We start from the raw sequence: 16,664 nt of genomic DNA on the forward strand, positions 1-16,664 counted from the left end.
CCAACGAACCCAACACCGTCAGACACAACTTTCGAGAAGGCGTGGAAGCCGTCGCTAAATGGATGAAAAACAGATGCCTACAACTAAACACCAACAAAACGGAAGTACTCATCATGGGCCCAAACCCCGAAACCTGGAACGACACCTGGTAGCCCCCAACCCTTGGTAGCCTGCCTAACCCCACGGACCACGCACGCAACCAGGAAATCATCCTGGACTCAGAGCTCAAAATGGACTGCCAGATCAACTCAGTCTCGTCCTCCTGCTTCCACACCCTCTGCCTCCTACGTAAGACCTTCAAATGGATCCCCCTCGAACACAGAAAGACCGTCACTCACGCCCTGATCACCAACAGGCTTGACTACTGTAACGCACTCTATGCCTTAATAAACAAATACCTCACCCACAAGCTACAGAACATCCAAAACGCAGCCGTAAGACTGGTCCTCAACTAACCAAGCCACTGCCACATCTCCCAGCACCTGTGCACACTCCACAGGCTCCCCATCGAAGCTAGAGTCACCTTCAAGATGCTCACCCATGCTCACAAGGCCCTCCACGGCACCGGACCAGCATACCTGAACAGCCGACTCAAATTCCACGCACCCGAAAGGACCCTATGATCAGCCCAGCTTTCCTACGCTGTGGTCCCCCGCACCAGAAAAACCAGATCGGGAGGCCGCTCCTTCTCCTTCCGCGGAGCCAGGGCCGGAACAACCTTCCGCTCCACCTCAGACAGACAACTTCGCTCCCCATCTTCGCAAGAAACCTCAAAACCTTAATGGACTGCACCCTGCGACCCCCCCCCCCCCCCCCCAGCGCCTTGAGACCCTTACGGGGTTACTCAAAGCTGTATTTTCAATATATTTAAAAAAAGCACAATCAGGATAGGAATTTGTTTCAAACAATATGTAAAGAACCGGCCCTGTTCCCATGTGCAAAATCGTCCATGCATACAAATGTTGGGCGCATGGGGTGCGTATATTTGACTGAAATGTAAGTTATGCTGGTGTAATTTATGGAATTTCAGGAATTTTGCTAAATGCTTGTGAAATGAAATTTCTGAAATTACACCATTACGGCACCTAGCGTAATTATGCACTATTCACTGTCAAAATGTACCATGAATGTGCCATTCGCACTAAAAAATTACCATAAAACGCATGGGAACAACAGAACATGAGTGGCTGTTTTTTGAGATATTTTTTATAGTGCACTCCCACTAGAAAAGTTTTTTTTTTAGCAAGGGTGCACTTCACACTAAAATATAGCATGACATGACGTATTTGCATTTTGTGTAACTATGCATACATTCAAATCACTTAATTTGAGCAAAATGTTGGGTAATTATGAAAAACAAAATATTTATATAAAAACGCACAACGGAGAACGAAGTACACACGTGAGCACTATTGAACTGTTTGTGCGTTTGTGATACTATATAGATAGGGGTCATGCGTAATCTACTAATGGGGTATGGATTGATTTGGGGGCATACACTTCATTTGAAATTAATATAATCAGAGAGAAGATGGTATATAGGAATGTAGATATACACTAGTATTCACTTGAGTTTCACCCAGGCAGGGGAAACATTTTCTAAGACAACGGAAATGGGGCCACCGAGCCCCTCCAAGACTAGCGTCACCAGCACAAAGAAAACAGCCATTGTGTGCAACACATACAGATGAGGTTCAATGGACCACAGCAGTCACAGAACATGTACAGCTTAGAAAGTCCTGAACAAACAACAGACATGCTTCATACATACTCCAGACAAGATGAAAGCGATGGACCTGAGTTATGAAGGAACATTCCTTCAAGGGGATGTCTCCACAAAGTGGTGCAGATAAAAAGATTGTGCAGCAAAATACAGGACTCTACAGAAAATGGTCTAAGGCACCAGCATGGCTGGACTAAGCCATTAACAGAGCATTCATTCCACCACTGGGGCATAAAAGAGCCAATTTATTTAAGGCTGGAGTTCAAAGTCTTGGCAGAGCATGGGGCTTTAAGTGGTAAATTGAAATCCTGTAAACCATGGCGTACGGAAATTCTCTATCATATCTGTCTTCCATTCTGCAGCTGGGGCAGGCTGTCATCCTTCCAATGCCCGGTGACTGCTAAAAGCAGTCATTTATCAGACAGCTCCATTATGCAGCCTAATATAATGACAGTGAAAGCCATGGTGGAGGAGATCTCCAGATTAAACCATTGCTTTAAATATCTCAGTCAGGGACCCATAAAAAAAAGTGCCTTTAGGGGATAAGTGCACCCTGAATACCTTAAGGAATGCACATAGCAGGGAACCAATCACACCAACTTTACAAGAACATGTCTTCTGTGGCATTAAGTCAAACTTAGAGAGGTTTAATAGTGTGAGGGGATCACAACATGATGCATAAGAGCCTTTGACTCAACGTCTACTCCATTCGAGTACAATGCCGCAAGATCCAACTATAGGCCCAGCAGTTCATGCTATGCGACCTAATACTCATAAAGAATGATAGTATAGTGATAGTTTATGAATGACATAAGAATTGTGATTCTCCTATTAACATGACCAAAGAATCTGGATTTCATTAAAGACACGGAGGCTAACATTATGCATTAATCTTTTAATGCAGCCACACTACATCATAAGCAAAAACAGTTCTAGAATGCAGTGACAACAAGTAATAAAAGGCATGAGCAACAACAGAACTGCCTCTTTTAAATGGAACGAAGCAACAAAAGTTTCATAAAGTTGAGATGCAACTTGATATTGAGAGCAAAGAAAAAATGGAAATCGGAGGAAGCAAACAAACTGAGGAGGATTAGAGGTGATGAGAGTAATCCATCAAGTTGAGTTATCTGAAAAGAAGAAGGAAGAATTAAAAAGGTTCAAACCTTAAGCAGTAAAAGCAGTAAAGTGCATAGAGTAATCAATATAGTAACAAGTGCATATAATCATCAACATATAAATAAATACTCCGTCCAAGGGAGGGATGGGTCTTTAATGAAATCCAGATTCCTGGTCATGTTAATAGGAGAATCTCTCTTTCATTACAAGACAGGAGGTTACATTATGCATGTTGGTAGCCTTGAAGGACAACATCAGACATATGCTCAATAGGTTTACAATAATTTTGAGCAAAAGTGGAAGCATTGGACCAATCAGCCGCTTTAAGGATATCATCTAACTTACCACCAGACCAGAAGAATTTACTAGCCATAGCACCTCTGAGAGAGTGGGCTTGGAATTTAGAAAGGTCAATACCAGCGAGGTTCATTGCTGATTTGACCCATCTAGCTATGGAACAAGAAGAGACTGGCTTAAAGGGTTTAGAAAAGGAAATAAGAAGTTGATTAGCATCCTGAGAGCGAACATCTCTCATTCTGGAATCATATTCTTTCATACAATCGGCAACACAATTTTTTGTGCAGCAATCAAAACGAGGGTAAAAAATAGAATCTGACATAGTTTTGGTTCTTCTAAGGATTTTAAACTTAACACCATACATGTCATAACATCTATTAGAAATATCAAGGGATTTTACATCAGATACCCTATGACAAAAGGTTAAACATAAGAGGGTAGCAAGTTTAATGTAAAGACATTTTCTATTAAGAAAAGGATCATCAGGCCATGAAGGAAAAAGGTCTAGGATAAGTTTAACATCCCACAAGGACTGGTATTTAGGTCTAGGAGGTCTTCTTAGTCTAATACTTTTCAGAACTCTACAAATAATAACATTCTTACCTACCGTCTTACCGTTGACAAGGGAATGTCCAGCAGAGATTGCTGATCTATAACAATTAATAGATCTATAGGAGAGGCCATTGTCAAATTTTTCGACAAGAAAATTAACTATGTTGACGATAGGAGCCTCCACGGGATCCGGGTTCCTCTCCATGCACCAATAAAACCATTTGGTAATTGGAAAGTCAATCTGCTCGCAAATAAGTCCACATCCAGAGGACCCCAAAAACTAAACAGAGCATTGAAAACGTTCACATTGAGTTTCCAATCGCTGAAGTCTAAGAGGAATCTCGAGTTCCAATCTGCGGAAAAATTCGACTTTCCCGGAGATATTCTGCCTTCAGGAAAATCTTGTGTTCTAAGCAAAACATCCAGAGTTTCTTGGCTAAATCGGAGAGGTCTGCTGATCTGGTCCCGCCAAGGCGGTTGATATGGGAGACTGCGGAGATGTTGTCCATTTTGAGGATAACAGATCTGCCCTGAAGTGAGTGTTTCAAGCTCATTAGGGCGTATAAGCCTGCAGTGAATTCCAAAAAATTTATATGGTTGAAGGATTCCGCAAGAGACCAAATACCACCAGTGTTTTGGTTGAGGAAGCGAGCTCCCCAACCGTGAAGGCTCGCGTCTAACTCCAGGACAAATTCCAGGGTTGAGCCGAAGATTGCTTTAACATTTCAGGCGTCCAAATTCTCCAGCCACCAAGAGAGTCCTGACCAGGCTTCCTGATCTGAGGGCATAAGGTCTCCGTACCAAAGGCCAGACCTGAGAGATTTTGCTTTTATTCTCTGAAGAGCACGGTATTTCAGTGGTCCCGGAAAGATAGCTTGAATAGAGGAAGAGAGAAGGCCCAGAAGTCTGGCTAATTCCCGAAGAGTTAGAGATTGTTGTTTCAGAACGAACCTGATCTCTTTGCGAATCTTGGCGATCTTCTTGGTAGGAAGAAGAAGAAGGCAATTCGAGGTGTCTACTGTGAACCCGAGGAATTCTAGAGATTTGGAGGGGGTAAGGATGGATTATTCCCGATTTATAATATAGCAGAGACTCTCTATAAGACTCATGGTAGTCTTGAGGTCTTCCAGAAGTTGAGAGTGGAGTTGGGACATGATGAGGATATCGTCTAGATAGATAATTAATTGAATGCCTCTTTCTCTCAAGAGAGAGACGATAGGTCTCATAATCTTGGTGAAGCACCAAAGGGCAGAGGAAAGCCCGAATGGGAGGGCCTGAAATTGAAAAAGATGATTGTCCCAGATGAAATGAAGAAAGGGTTGGTGTTCTTCAGCCATTGGGATGGTAAAGTAAGCGTCCTTTAAATCTAACTTGACCAACCAGTCTCCTTGTAGAAGAAGGTCTCTGAGGAGGTGAATACCCTCCATTTTGAAGTGTCTGTAGACCAGATACTTGTTCACTTCTCGAAGGTTTATAACCGGTCTCCAACCTTTTTCCTTTTTTTAAACCAGGAAAATGGTGCTGACGAATCTCATTAGAGACCATGGCACTTCTATGATAGCACCCTTCTGAAGCATAGAGCAGATTTCCTCTTTGACAATTTTTTGATGTTCTTCTGAAAGGACCAAAGGTTTGGGCATGTGTGTTTAAAAAGGGAGATCTATGAAGTCTATTTTGAAACCCTGGACAGTCTCCAGAACACATGCATCCTGAGTTAAAGATTCCCATGCGTGATAGAAATACATGAGTCTGCCCCCTACCTTTGAAGTGAAAGAAGAAAGAGGATGACTTACTTGGAAGGTTGGTGTTGGGAGTTCCACAGGAAGAATAACCTCTGTTTCGAGAGCCTGTGCCTCTTGAGGGTAGAACTGGCAGTTAGAACGGTAGAATCCTCTGCCTGATCCTCTGCCTCTAAAGGTTGAGAAGGGCCGGTAGTTGCCACGGCCAGAAGAACGGCCCCTTCTTCCAGCCTGTCTGAAAAGGTTGTTGTAGAAGACACGTTTCATATTGCTCTGGGCCTTGTCTAGGGCAGTAAAAGTAGAAACTTATTTTCCTATAGATTTAATCATGTCCTCACCAAAGAGGAGGCCCTTAGGGTTCTGCGAGGGCTCTTTCTCAGCTAAATCACCCAGCTTAGGATTGATCTTATTAAGAATGGTTTTCCTCCTCTCAATGTTGAGGCTTGAGTTTGCGTTGCCGAGTAAAACAATGGCCCTTTGGCTCCAACCTCTGATGAGGTTGATGTCGAGAGGGGAGTTGGAGATGTGAGAGACTTCAGCCAAGTCCAAAATCCTGGTGAGGGGGCCAAGAACGTCAAGAAGGTGATCTTGGCAGTTCTTGAGGGCTCTTTCAAGGCCTTTCCTATGGTCTTTTCCTAGTTTAAATAGAAATTTTATCTGATCGGGGTCGAGGTTGCAGGTCTGACAGATCTTGTCTTGAATGGAGGGACTTGGACATTCTGCTTTAAGTGTGTTGCGCGTCTCCCTTTCAAGGGACTTTCTAAGCCATCTGGTGGTGATACATTTCGAAACATGATCTTGGGGAAACCATTTTGAGCTATTGGGGTGGGAGATGTTGAGGGGAGAGAACATTTCTTCTCCTAGGGGGTCGAGGATAGTGTCAAGTCCCCACTCACCTGCACATCCAGATTGTTCTGCCCGGAAGATGAGATGATAATTCGCACCCTCTCTTACACCTCCAATCCCACTGCACAGCTTAGAGCAAAATGCAGTAGGGAAAAGAAATCCAAGGGAAGTGGGAAGTGGATAAAATAACAAAAGAGAGAACACTGCTTCTCTGGATTCTCTGGACTTTTCCTATTACTCAGCCTTCTAACTTGCGAGTGAGGAACGCCTTCTATGTAGTGCGATGTCTTCAACACAAGAGAATGAACATAACAATTAGTCCTCTGCATGTATTAACTTTGTACAAAACACTTTGTAAACTTCACAATAGTACAGGCACAAATTACACTAACAGTAACACAGGTACCAATATACCTCTCTAATATGGCGTTTTCTACATCACCAGTCAGGGTGTATAAGTTGAGGGATAGAAGTCTCTTTCCTAAAAGAAACTAAAAAAAAAAGAACAGAACATAAACTATACATTCAGCGTTATGTAGGTTCCGACCCTTATTGAGATAGTTCTCTGCTTACATCTCTTGTCACCCAGTTAGTTTTCAATGAAATTCCAGATATGCAAAGAAGGTATGTATGGTATCATACTGCTTTCAATGTTCCGTTACAATGCACATATCCTAATAAAAACACAGTTCAGCATAACATGGTGCAAGTACGGAGTGTTCAAAGTCTCTTCACAAATTGCGGTCTTTTATGTCTCCTTAAGTCTCTTGCGTAGTCATGTTCTCTGCGATGTACTTTGAAGTCCGAATACACCTTATTTTTCTATGCGCATTGCTTTTATAAAAGGTAAAATGTACTTACAAGATTGTTGCCCTCTCAGCTCAGAGCTCCAATCGTTACCGTTCTTCTTTTCTTTTGCAGGCAATCATTTCCAGGTCACAGGAGGACGGGGACCGGAAGGAACAAGTTGGTGAAGGGAGTAGGAGGCAATTGCCCGAAGTCGCGGGGAAGGAAGAGACACCGGAGCCACAGGGGCTACCTCAGCCGAGGAGCGCTGCAAGAATGTCACCAGGTAAGTCTTGAGGAACGTTGCAGCTGGATTGCAGGTGAGCAGGAAACCGTAGACGAACACAAGCACTGACTCGTATTCGGCGCGTCTTTTATAGACGCTGGAGGGTGGGGTCGGGTTTGTACACGTGTAAACGGCGGAAGAACGGCTTTCCGTTTACACGTGAGATGACACTTTGCCATTGTGAGGTTGCTGGTGCTGCTTGGAAACTTTGGGGCCAAAATACAATACAATGGGTGGAAATAAATAAACGAAGGACATGATCTCCACATGAATACAAAGGACATAAATCAGTTCATGTACCAAAGAACGTTATAAGCACACTCCTAATGTACATGTCTTATGAAATAAGCATCTGTAATAACAAGGGGAAAACAAATGTGCCATATGCACACCTAGCTTAATGTGAAGTAAATGGACAAGCCCTCTGTCGAGAGCATACCCTAACAGTCGCTCCCCTCAAAGGCCCCCACACAGGTCTTGGTTTAGTTGGGTTGTTGAGATAGAACTGTCTAAGGAGTCTCGGGGCATGTACGTGAGATGCTGGTTCCCATGAATGTTCGATATCATCATATCCCTTCCATGCAATTAAATAGTACAAGTGTCCTCTCAACCTTTTTGCATCTAAAATGCATTGCACTTCATACTCTAGATGTCCTTGTATGGGGATAGGTGGAGGAGGTGGTTCGGGTCTGGTTCGAGGGTTAAATGGCTTGAGTAAGGACACATGAAAAGTTGAGTGCACTGGGAAGTCATCAGACAAATCTAGTTTTACGGTCAATGGATTTATAAGTGCTGTGATACTAAATGGTCCTATATACCTGGATTGCAATTTACGAGGCCCTTCTATATTCAGATTTCTTGTAGAGAGCCAGACTTTGTCCCCTACCTGATAAGCAGGGGCCTCTATTCTATGCTTATCTGCTTGTTTTTTCATGCTAGCTTTATATGTAGTAAGATGCTTCTTAGCTTTTTCTTGTATATCTGATAGGCATTGCAAACGTTCAGTGACTTTTGGGAGAAGTGAAGCGTCTAAGTCTATTGGTAATACTCTTGGATGATAGCCTTGCATGAAGTAAAATGGTGTGCAATGAATAGCAGAATGTGTGGTATTGTTATATACAAATTCAACTACAGGTAACGCTTCAACCCAATTATCAGTGAATTCTGTCATTAAACACCTTAGCGTTTGAAGCAAAGTTTGGTTTAGCCTTTCTGATTGTCCGTCAGTTTCTAGTAGGAATGCTGATGACAATGCGACCTCTATATTTAACTTTTTACACAATGTTTTCCAGAATTCTGAGTTAAATTGGCTGCCTCTGTCTGAAACTATCTTACTCGGCAACCCATGCAAGCGCATCACTTCTTTTATGAAAATATCAGCGAATTCTACTGACGTTGGTAACTTCTGTAACGGTACAAAATGTGCCAACTTAGACAAATAATCTATTACCACTAAAATAGTAGTGCATTTATTCACTATGGGTAAACCTACCATAAAATCAACACTAATGGTGTGCCAAGGGATGGTTGGAGTGGGCATAGGTTGTAGAAGCCCTGCAGGAGCCCTGTGCATGTTTTTTTGCCGAGCACATGTAGGACAAGCAAGCACATATTCTTTGACATCTTTTTCCATTGAAGACCACCAAAAGTGTTTACGGATGTTTGCTAAAGTTTTCTCCCACCCAGGATGACCTGCTAAGGCTGCGGAATGATGCCAAATCAGTAACTGATTTTGTAAACTAGTGGTAGGCACATACAATAAAGAATCGTGATATATTAATCCTTGTTGAATGGTGTTGTGTGTGTCTTTTATCCACTCTTGTACTGGCACTTGTAAATGTTCCACATACACCTTTCATAAAAAATCATTTTGAAAGGTTGGTGCTAAAACCTTCTGTAGGGGTATTATTGGTAGCGGACTCTCTTTTCCTGGATTTATTTCAGTAGTGTGCCCATATCTGGATAGTACATCTGATTGAATCTGCTGAGTGCCAGGCCTATAAGTGATCACAAAGTCAAATGTGCTAAAGAAATTCAACCAACGCATTTGACGTGGAGTCAAGGCCTTTATGGAACTAAAGAATTGCAAATGTTTGTGGTCACTAAAAATAGTTATCGTGAATTTTGCACCCAGCAAATGATGTCTCCACTCTGTAAAGGCTGCTTTTATTGCCAAAAGTTCTCTTTCTGCCACAGTATAATTCTGTTCGGCAGGTAGCAACTTTTTGGAATAATAGGCTATTGGGTGCAGTTGACCATCCTTTGGATCTCTTTGAGAAAGAACCCCACCCACAGCTACTTGGGAAGCATCTGCTTCCAGATAAAATGGGAGATCAGGATCAGGATGCTTTAACACTGGGGCAGATGTACATTTCTGTTTCATGAGTTGAAACGCCTGTGCAGCTTGCGTGGTCCAAACAAAGGGTTGACCCTTCTGTAATAACTTTGTGATTGGTGCCATTGTGTCTGCAAAATGCGTAATGAACCTCCTATAGAAATTTGCGAACCCCAAGAATTTCTGCACTTTTTTAACAGAAGTTGGTTCAGGCCAGTCATTGATTGCGCTTACTTTTTTGTCATCCATTATGATGCCTTGAGGTGATAGGCGATACCCTAAGAAGTCCACTGAGTTTGTATTGAAAGTAAATTTTTCTAATTTGGCAAAGAGACGAAGGGGTATATTACCAACCAATAGAGATAATTTTTGTCTCTAACTTGTTTAGAGACAAAAATTATCGCCGCATATCGGCGATTTTTATCGCAGATAAACCTTGCTATTAGCAAGGTTTATCGCAAATGCGATAAAAAACGGCCGCAATGCATGAATATCGCTGAAAAGTCAGCGATATTCATGCATTATCGAGCAAATGCTCTTAGCCATGTTATCCACCTCCCATTGGTTAACATGGCTAAGAACTGCTCACGGCAGGTGTTAGCTTTTGGAGATATTTGCGCTTAGCGCGAATATCTCCAAAAGTTGGTAATAGGAGATAGCGATGTTAGCGACTGTTTCCAGTCGCTAACATCTTGGCACGCCCACTTTGCATGTCATTAGTGATAAATATCACTGACATGCAAAGCGGGGCCCAAGATGGTCGCTATCTCCTATTAGCTGTCGCTAACTGGTGTTAGCGACAGCTTGGTAATAGGGAGATAATTTTATCTCCGCTTTCTTGGCTTTTAAACCCCCTTGATAATATGCCCCGGTGTTCTTGTAGCTTTGCTAAAACTGCCCGTACTTGCTGTACATGTTCCTCTTGGTTTTTTGAATAAATAAGGATATCGTCTATATAGACAACTAGCAGCCCGTCCCGACGTTGTCCGGGTATGAATTGCTGCCGGCCAGTAGTATATTGTTTTGTAGGATTTCCTTTTGATAGCATTCTGTGACAGGCCTGTGAAACGCTCCGATTCACAGTGCACTGCTGATGCACTTAAGAGTGCCCGTTCAGAAGTGTGTGAACTCGAGTTTCCCTACTTTATTTTTCCTTGCAATATTATATAGCGCGAACTTGACAACATGGCATGAGCACAATTTACATTACAGAAGAACACATTCATTTGTGGTAGGCACAGGGAGACAAAGCAATTTGCCTGGAATCACAGGATGTTGAGCTGATGCCGAGATTCGAACGTAGCTCCCCAGCTCTAAAGTTCGCAATTCTAGAACTTGTGGCGAGAGGTGTGTCTAAAAGTGTATGTCGGTGCTGGCCATCAATGAGAGAGACCTGTGCATTTTTCAAATGGGTGGTGAAAAAATATGAGTATGTTGCAGGAGATGTGGGCCGCCGTGCCACCAATGTACTTACCGGGGAAGGGTAAACACCCATTATTCCGCAACTTTCTTTCCGCATACCATCACTCCGCATATTTTTATTACGAAAGTACCATGACTCCGTAATGCCATTATAACGCATGGCATTACATTTTATATGCTTTTACCACGCATACATTTACAACGAAATTCGTTGTTAAAGCATGAATGGTAAAAGCATGTTTTATTTTAATGTTTGGATAAGGCAAGTATGGGTATAGGGGTATATGTTTTGGGGTACTGAGGTATATGTTTTGGGGTGTTTGGGTATTTTAAGGGTTCAGATATAGTTTTGGGTTATGGGGTACAGGGGTAGTTTTAGGGTTCAGGGATAGGTATGGGTTTTGGGGTACAGGGTTTTTTTTAGGGTTCAGGGCTAGGTTTGGGTTTTGGGGTATTGGGGTATTTTTAGGGTTCAGAGCTAGGCTTGGGTTTTGGGGTACAGGGGTATTTTTAGGGTTCAAGGGTAGGTTTGGGTTTTGAGGTACAGGGGTATTTATAGGGTTCAGGGCTAGGTTTGGGTTTATGGTACAGGAGTATTTTTAGGGTTTAGGGATAGGTTTGGGTTTTGGGGTACAGGGTATATTTATAGGGTTAAGATGGGTTAGTGTTTAAAGGTGTTGGGGTATTTTAAGGAGTAAGGAAGGGTTATGATTATGGGGTGCAGGGGTATTTAAAGGGAGCAGGGTGGGATTAGCACACGATATGAGACATGGCATGAAGGGCGGAACGTACCACACGCCCCCAGCGTTTGTCACGCCCCCAGCACACGCCCACAGCAGAACGCAGACACGCCCACAAGGGACTACTTTGCTGGCACGGTTCTTTTACCTTTTAAATGTATATGGTGGGCATCTGCATAGCCTATGTCCTTCTGCTGCAACTGCCCTTTCCAACGCTGTATTGGGTGTTGTGATTGGTGCTGTGGTTCCTGAGATTACCCGCCTCAAAGGTTTGGGCTCTCTCTTTATTATATTAGTATGGATATGGATAACGCAAACATCCAAAAATTCGTGAAAGACCTCATTGATAAACAATTTAAATGCCGCAGGTGCATTACACAAACCAAACAGTATTACTGTGTATTCAAACAGACTCGGGCCGTGGGCATCGGGTGCAGAGTAGGCAGGAATTGCATTCCAGCTGGATCCAGAGTCCTTGTAGTTGGATTCTTCTGGACAGGGCCGCTGTCTTCAGGAGATCTGGTTTTGTTGAAGAGTGGCAGTATTCCTCAGGTTTCTGAAAAACACTGACCCTAGGACAGTATTGTCTTCTTTGCAGAGTCTTTAAGCTGGAGACAGGCGGGTTGGGCTGGGACCAAGTCAGTAGTCGTCTTCAGGCTCTGCTGCCAGCGTCTTCTTCATCCTTCTTCTTCGTAGGTTGCAAGGATCTGAGAATAAAGGTTCAGGGTTTTCCCTAAAAACCCAATTTAGGGGCGTTACAGGTACTGGCAGATTATAGCCAATGGCCCACTTGCCTTTTTCGGTGACTACACTCTTGGTATGTCCCCTTCCTTTGGGGAGGGAGCATCCCCTAGCCTGATTGGCTAAAATCCTTCCATTTACAATGGAGGATTTACTAAGGAGTGGTTCACCTCGGTGCAGGGCACCTTATAGGTGGTCCTGGCAGAGGGAGGGGGCACATCTCCTGACTGCTAATTTTCCAGCCGACCTTGCCACCAAAAGTGGGACATGGTCAAGGGGACGGGCATCTCCACTAGCTGGAGAAGCTCTGGTCAGCATAACAAAGAGCAGGAAGCCTTTGAGGCTCACCACCCTGAATGCTGTTCCTGCTTGGGGCTAGGTGAGAAGCACCTTCACCCCAAGCAGGCATTGCTCCTAACCCAGGAGGGCACAAGGGCTCCCATCTCAGGAAGTCAGAAATGTGTCTTTGTGTGGCAGGCTGCTGCAGACAAGTCAGCTGGACACAAGGGAGTTTGCAGTTTTTCAGGATCCATCTTTAAGATACCCTCTGAGTGCATTTTGTAATAAATCCAGCACTGGCATCAGTGTGAGTTTATTATGCTGGGAAGTTTCATACTTTTTAGCATCCAGTAAAGCCATCATGGAGCTGGGGAGTTCGTAATGACAAATTACCAGACCATGTACTCATTATGCCTCCACTTCACTTACAATGTCTAAGAATGGACTTAGACACTGTAAGGGCATATTGCTCCTGCAGATATGCCCACACCTTTGGTATTGTGCCTTAGGGCTGTGAGGGGTTACTTGCCTATGCCACAGACAGAGATTGTGGGCATGGCATATGTGTGCTATGTCGACTCTCAAGGTTTGTCTGCACCAAAACACACAGTCTGCAATGGCAGTGTGAATGTGTTATGTGAGGTGTCTCTTATGGTGGCACAATACATGCTGCAGCCCTTAGAGACACTCTCTGGTCACTAGGCCCTTAGTATCAGGGGAATCTTTTACAAGGGACATAAAGGTGTGCCAGGGGTGGGCAAATTGTGGAAACAAAGGTACAGTTTTTGGAACAAACACAGGCACTGGGAACCTCTTTAGCAGGGACCGAGTGCACACTCAGTCAAAGTACATCAAATATCAGGCCAAAATTTGGTAGTAACCATGCAAAAAGGGGCACTTACCTACACAGGCCAATTATGTTGTTGAAGGCTTCATGGGCACCCTAAAGAGAGTAGTTTAGTGCACTGCGATAGAAGGCAGTGATCTCAAATCAGCTTTATGTTGAGCCCTTCATACCTACAGATTAAATCCCCATTCCACTACAAGTGAAAGCCATGCCACCTTGATGTTAGGGAGAGCCAAGGGAACCAAATTGCCTCAATGGACCGCTAATAGTTTGACAGATACAGATGAGATTCATATGCCTGATTCCTTGCACAAGTCAAGAATGAAGTCCTATGCTGATAAGTGCCTATGTGCTTGGGACACAGGTTTCAAGGATGGCTATCCATTCCTGGTCAAGCAAAACCAGAAACGCAATTTTGATGCTCCATTTGTGCTGTATCCCTGAGGGTTGTGATGAGTGAAGGACATATTGTGACCCCTCATCTTCAATCAAAGTCCATCACAAGAGATTCATCACACTTCAGCACTTACCTCGATGTTCGTCGACTCCAGATGTCAGAAGTGAGATCTGCCCACTTAAAAGTCTGGAGAACTAACATCTTATGCCTACCTCTGCATCCCTGGCGTCTGAGCCAGGCCCTGCTCCTTCGCTTCATCAACCTCACATGACTAGGTCTGGAAGACTGGTTCATGCACCTCGATGACTCACTGAGGAACTATAATGTATATATTTGATATTTGTACTTTTTATTTAACAGAGGAGGAGATGCAGCTCTTGAAAATATGAATTGCGGGGCCCTTCTGGTCCCTGATGGAATCCATAGGAAAATGAAATAATCGTTTGGGTGTGTTTAATAAAGCTCATGACGCAGTGCGTACGGTTAATGCACTACAGAACTCCGTGTGTGGTGTGGTCATTTGCATGGTACTGGACTGAGTATGATCCTGCCAATGTTATTGAGATCGAAACGCCATTGACTTTAAAACACGGGATATTTTGGAAGAAGAGCTAATAAAGATCATGCAGCTGGCACAGTTGGGTGAATCAGCACCCAAATCATGGGGGAGTGCCGAGGTGGTAGTAATATTGAAAAAAGGGAAAAATCCGGAGGAACCAGGATCTTATAGGCCCATCACCTTAATGAATGCAGACGTGAAAGTGTTCTCCAAGGCATTAGCATCAAGACTTGCCAGAGTAATTCACAAAATAGTTAGTAGTGCTCAACATGGTTTTATACCGGGAAGAGGGACTACTCACCACATACGCAAAGTAATAACTCTATTTGATGTTACAACAGTCACAGGAGACCCGATGGCAGTAATGTTACTTGATGCAGAAAAAGCATTTGATCGGGTCTCCTGGGATTATCTTTGGTATGCATTAGAAAGAACAGGTGTTAAACAGGGATATCTTAAAGCAATACAGATTCTATATCTAAACCTGGTAGCAACTTTACGTGTGAATGCTGGGAACACGGGGCAATTTCGAATAAAAAGGGGTACAAGACAGGGGTGCCCCTGCTCACCGCTTTTGTTTGCTATATATATGGACCCACTAATCCGTAGAATAGAGGCGTCTGAGATGATCACACCTTTAACAACACTCATCGGGCACTGTAAACTTTTAGCCTATGCAGACGATGTTGCTGTAATCACTCCTAATCCTACTGAATCTATAGAGTATGTGGAAACTGAGGCGATGAAATTTGGAAAGATATCGGGTTATAAATTAAATACATCCAAAACACAGATAATTAAAAACTCTTATACTATCTGTACAGATAACCGAGTGACGCAGGCAGGCATATACTTAGGGGTAATTATCTTGGCAGATTCGGACTCTTTAGTAGAGAAGAATACTACCCCTTTAATTAAGAAAGTGGAGAAAGACCTGGACAGGTGGGACAACTTGTACATGTCAATTGTGGGGCGGACGAATATAATAAAAATGCTGGTTCTCCCAAAATTTTTATATTTATTCAGAGCTATACCTTTGTTATTCGATGTCAAATTATTAAAAAAATTAGAGTACATAATCAATAGATTCATTTGGGCAAAGGGGAAAACTAGAAGAGCCCTCAGATTCATGACACTTCCGAGAGAGAGGGGAGGCTGGGGAGTACCAGAATTAAAGCTTTATTATTGGGCGGCAGCTCTTCAAAATATGACTGGTCTGCTGGGAGGGGCAGAGTCAGAAGGCTGGAGCAAATTTGGAACACTGGCAATTTATGGACTAACCCTGGGAATAGAAGTGGAGAATGTGTTTTTGAAGTTTACAGAGGCTAGTTACTACAAAAGGACAAAGTTGAAGACGCTTATAGCAGCATGTACAATTTGGAAAAGCTTTGTTAAAAGAATAGGCTTGGGGAAATATAATGTATACACCAGATTTTTAGATAATCCAAATCTTCCACAAGAGATTTTCTCGGGTTCCACATTTATTGAGTGGGAAAGTAAGGGAATTAGAAGTATAGGGGATGTAATGGGGGAACAGGGGTTTTTTCAATTTTCAGAATTGCAGGCTAGATTTAAGCTAGACCCCAGGCAATTTTTTAAATACTTACAAATTAGGAGCTTCCTGTTAAGCAAAAAGGGAGGTCCATTGGGCTTTAGGCGCGATCCGATTATGGAAGTGGTTCAATCAGGGGAAGATTGCACTATCAAGAGGCTCTATGCTGAACTGATAAAATCAAAACAGGATGATTATGAAAAATGGAATGAAAAATGGAAAGATAATCTCAATATCAGCGGGGAAAGCTTTGGTATCTCTTTAGAAAAGGGATATTCTCTGTTATGCTCGGCACCACTGCAGACGCAACATTATAAAACGTTATATCATTTATATTATACCCCTGCAAAAATAGTACAATGGGGAGGTACTGTGGGTATTAAGTGTTATAGGTGTGGAAGTCTGGAAGCTGATCTAAAACATGTATTTGCAACGTGCCCTCAT

This window comes from Lissotriton helveticus, chromosome 9, assembly GCF_964261635.1.
Source record: "Lissotriton helveticus chromosome 9, aLisHel1.1, whole genome shotgun sequence".
Taxonomy (NCBI): domain Eukaryota; kingdom Metazoa; phylum Chordata; class Amphibia; order Caudata; family Salamandridae; genus Lissotriton; species Lissotriton helveticus.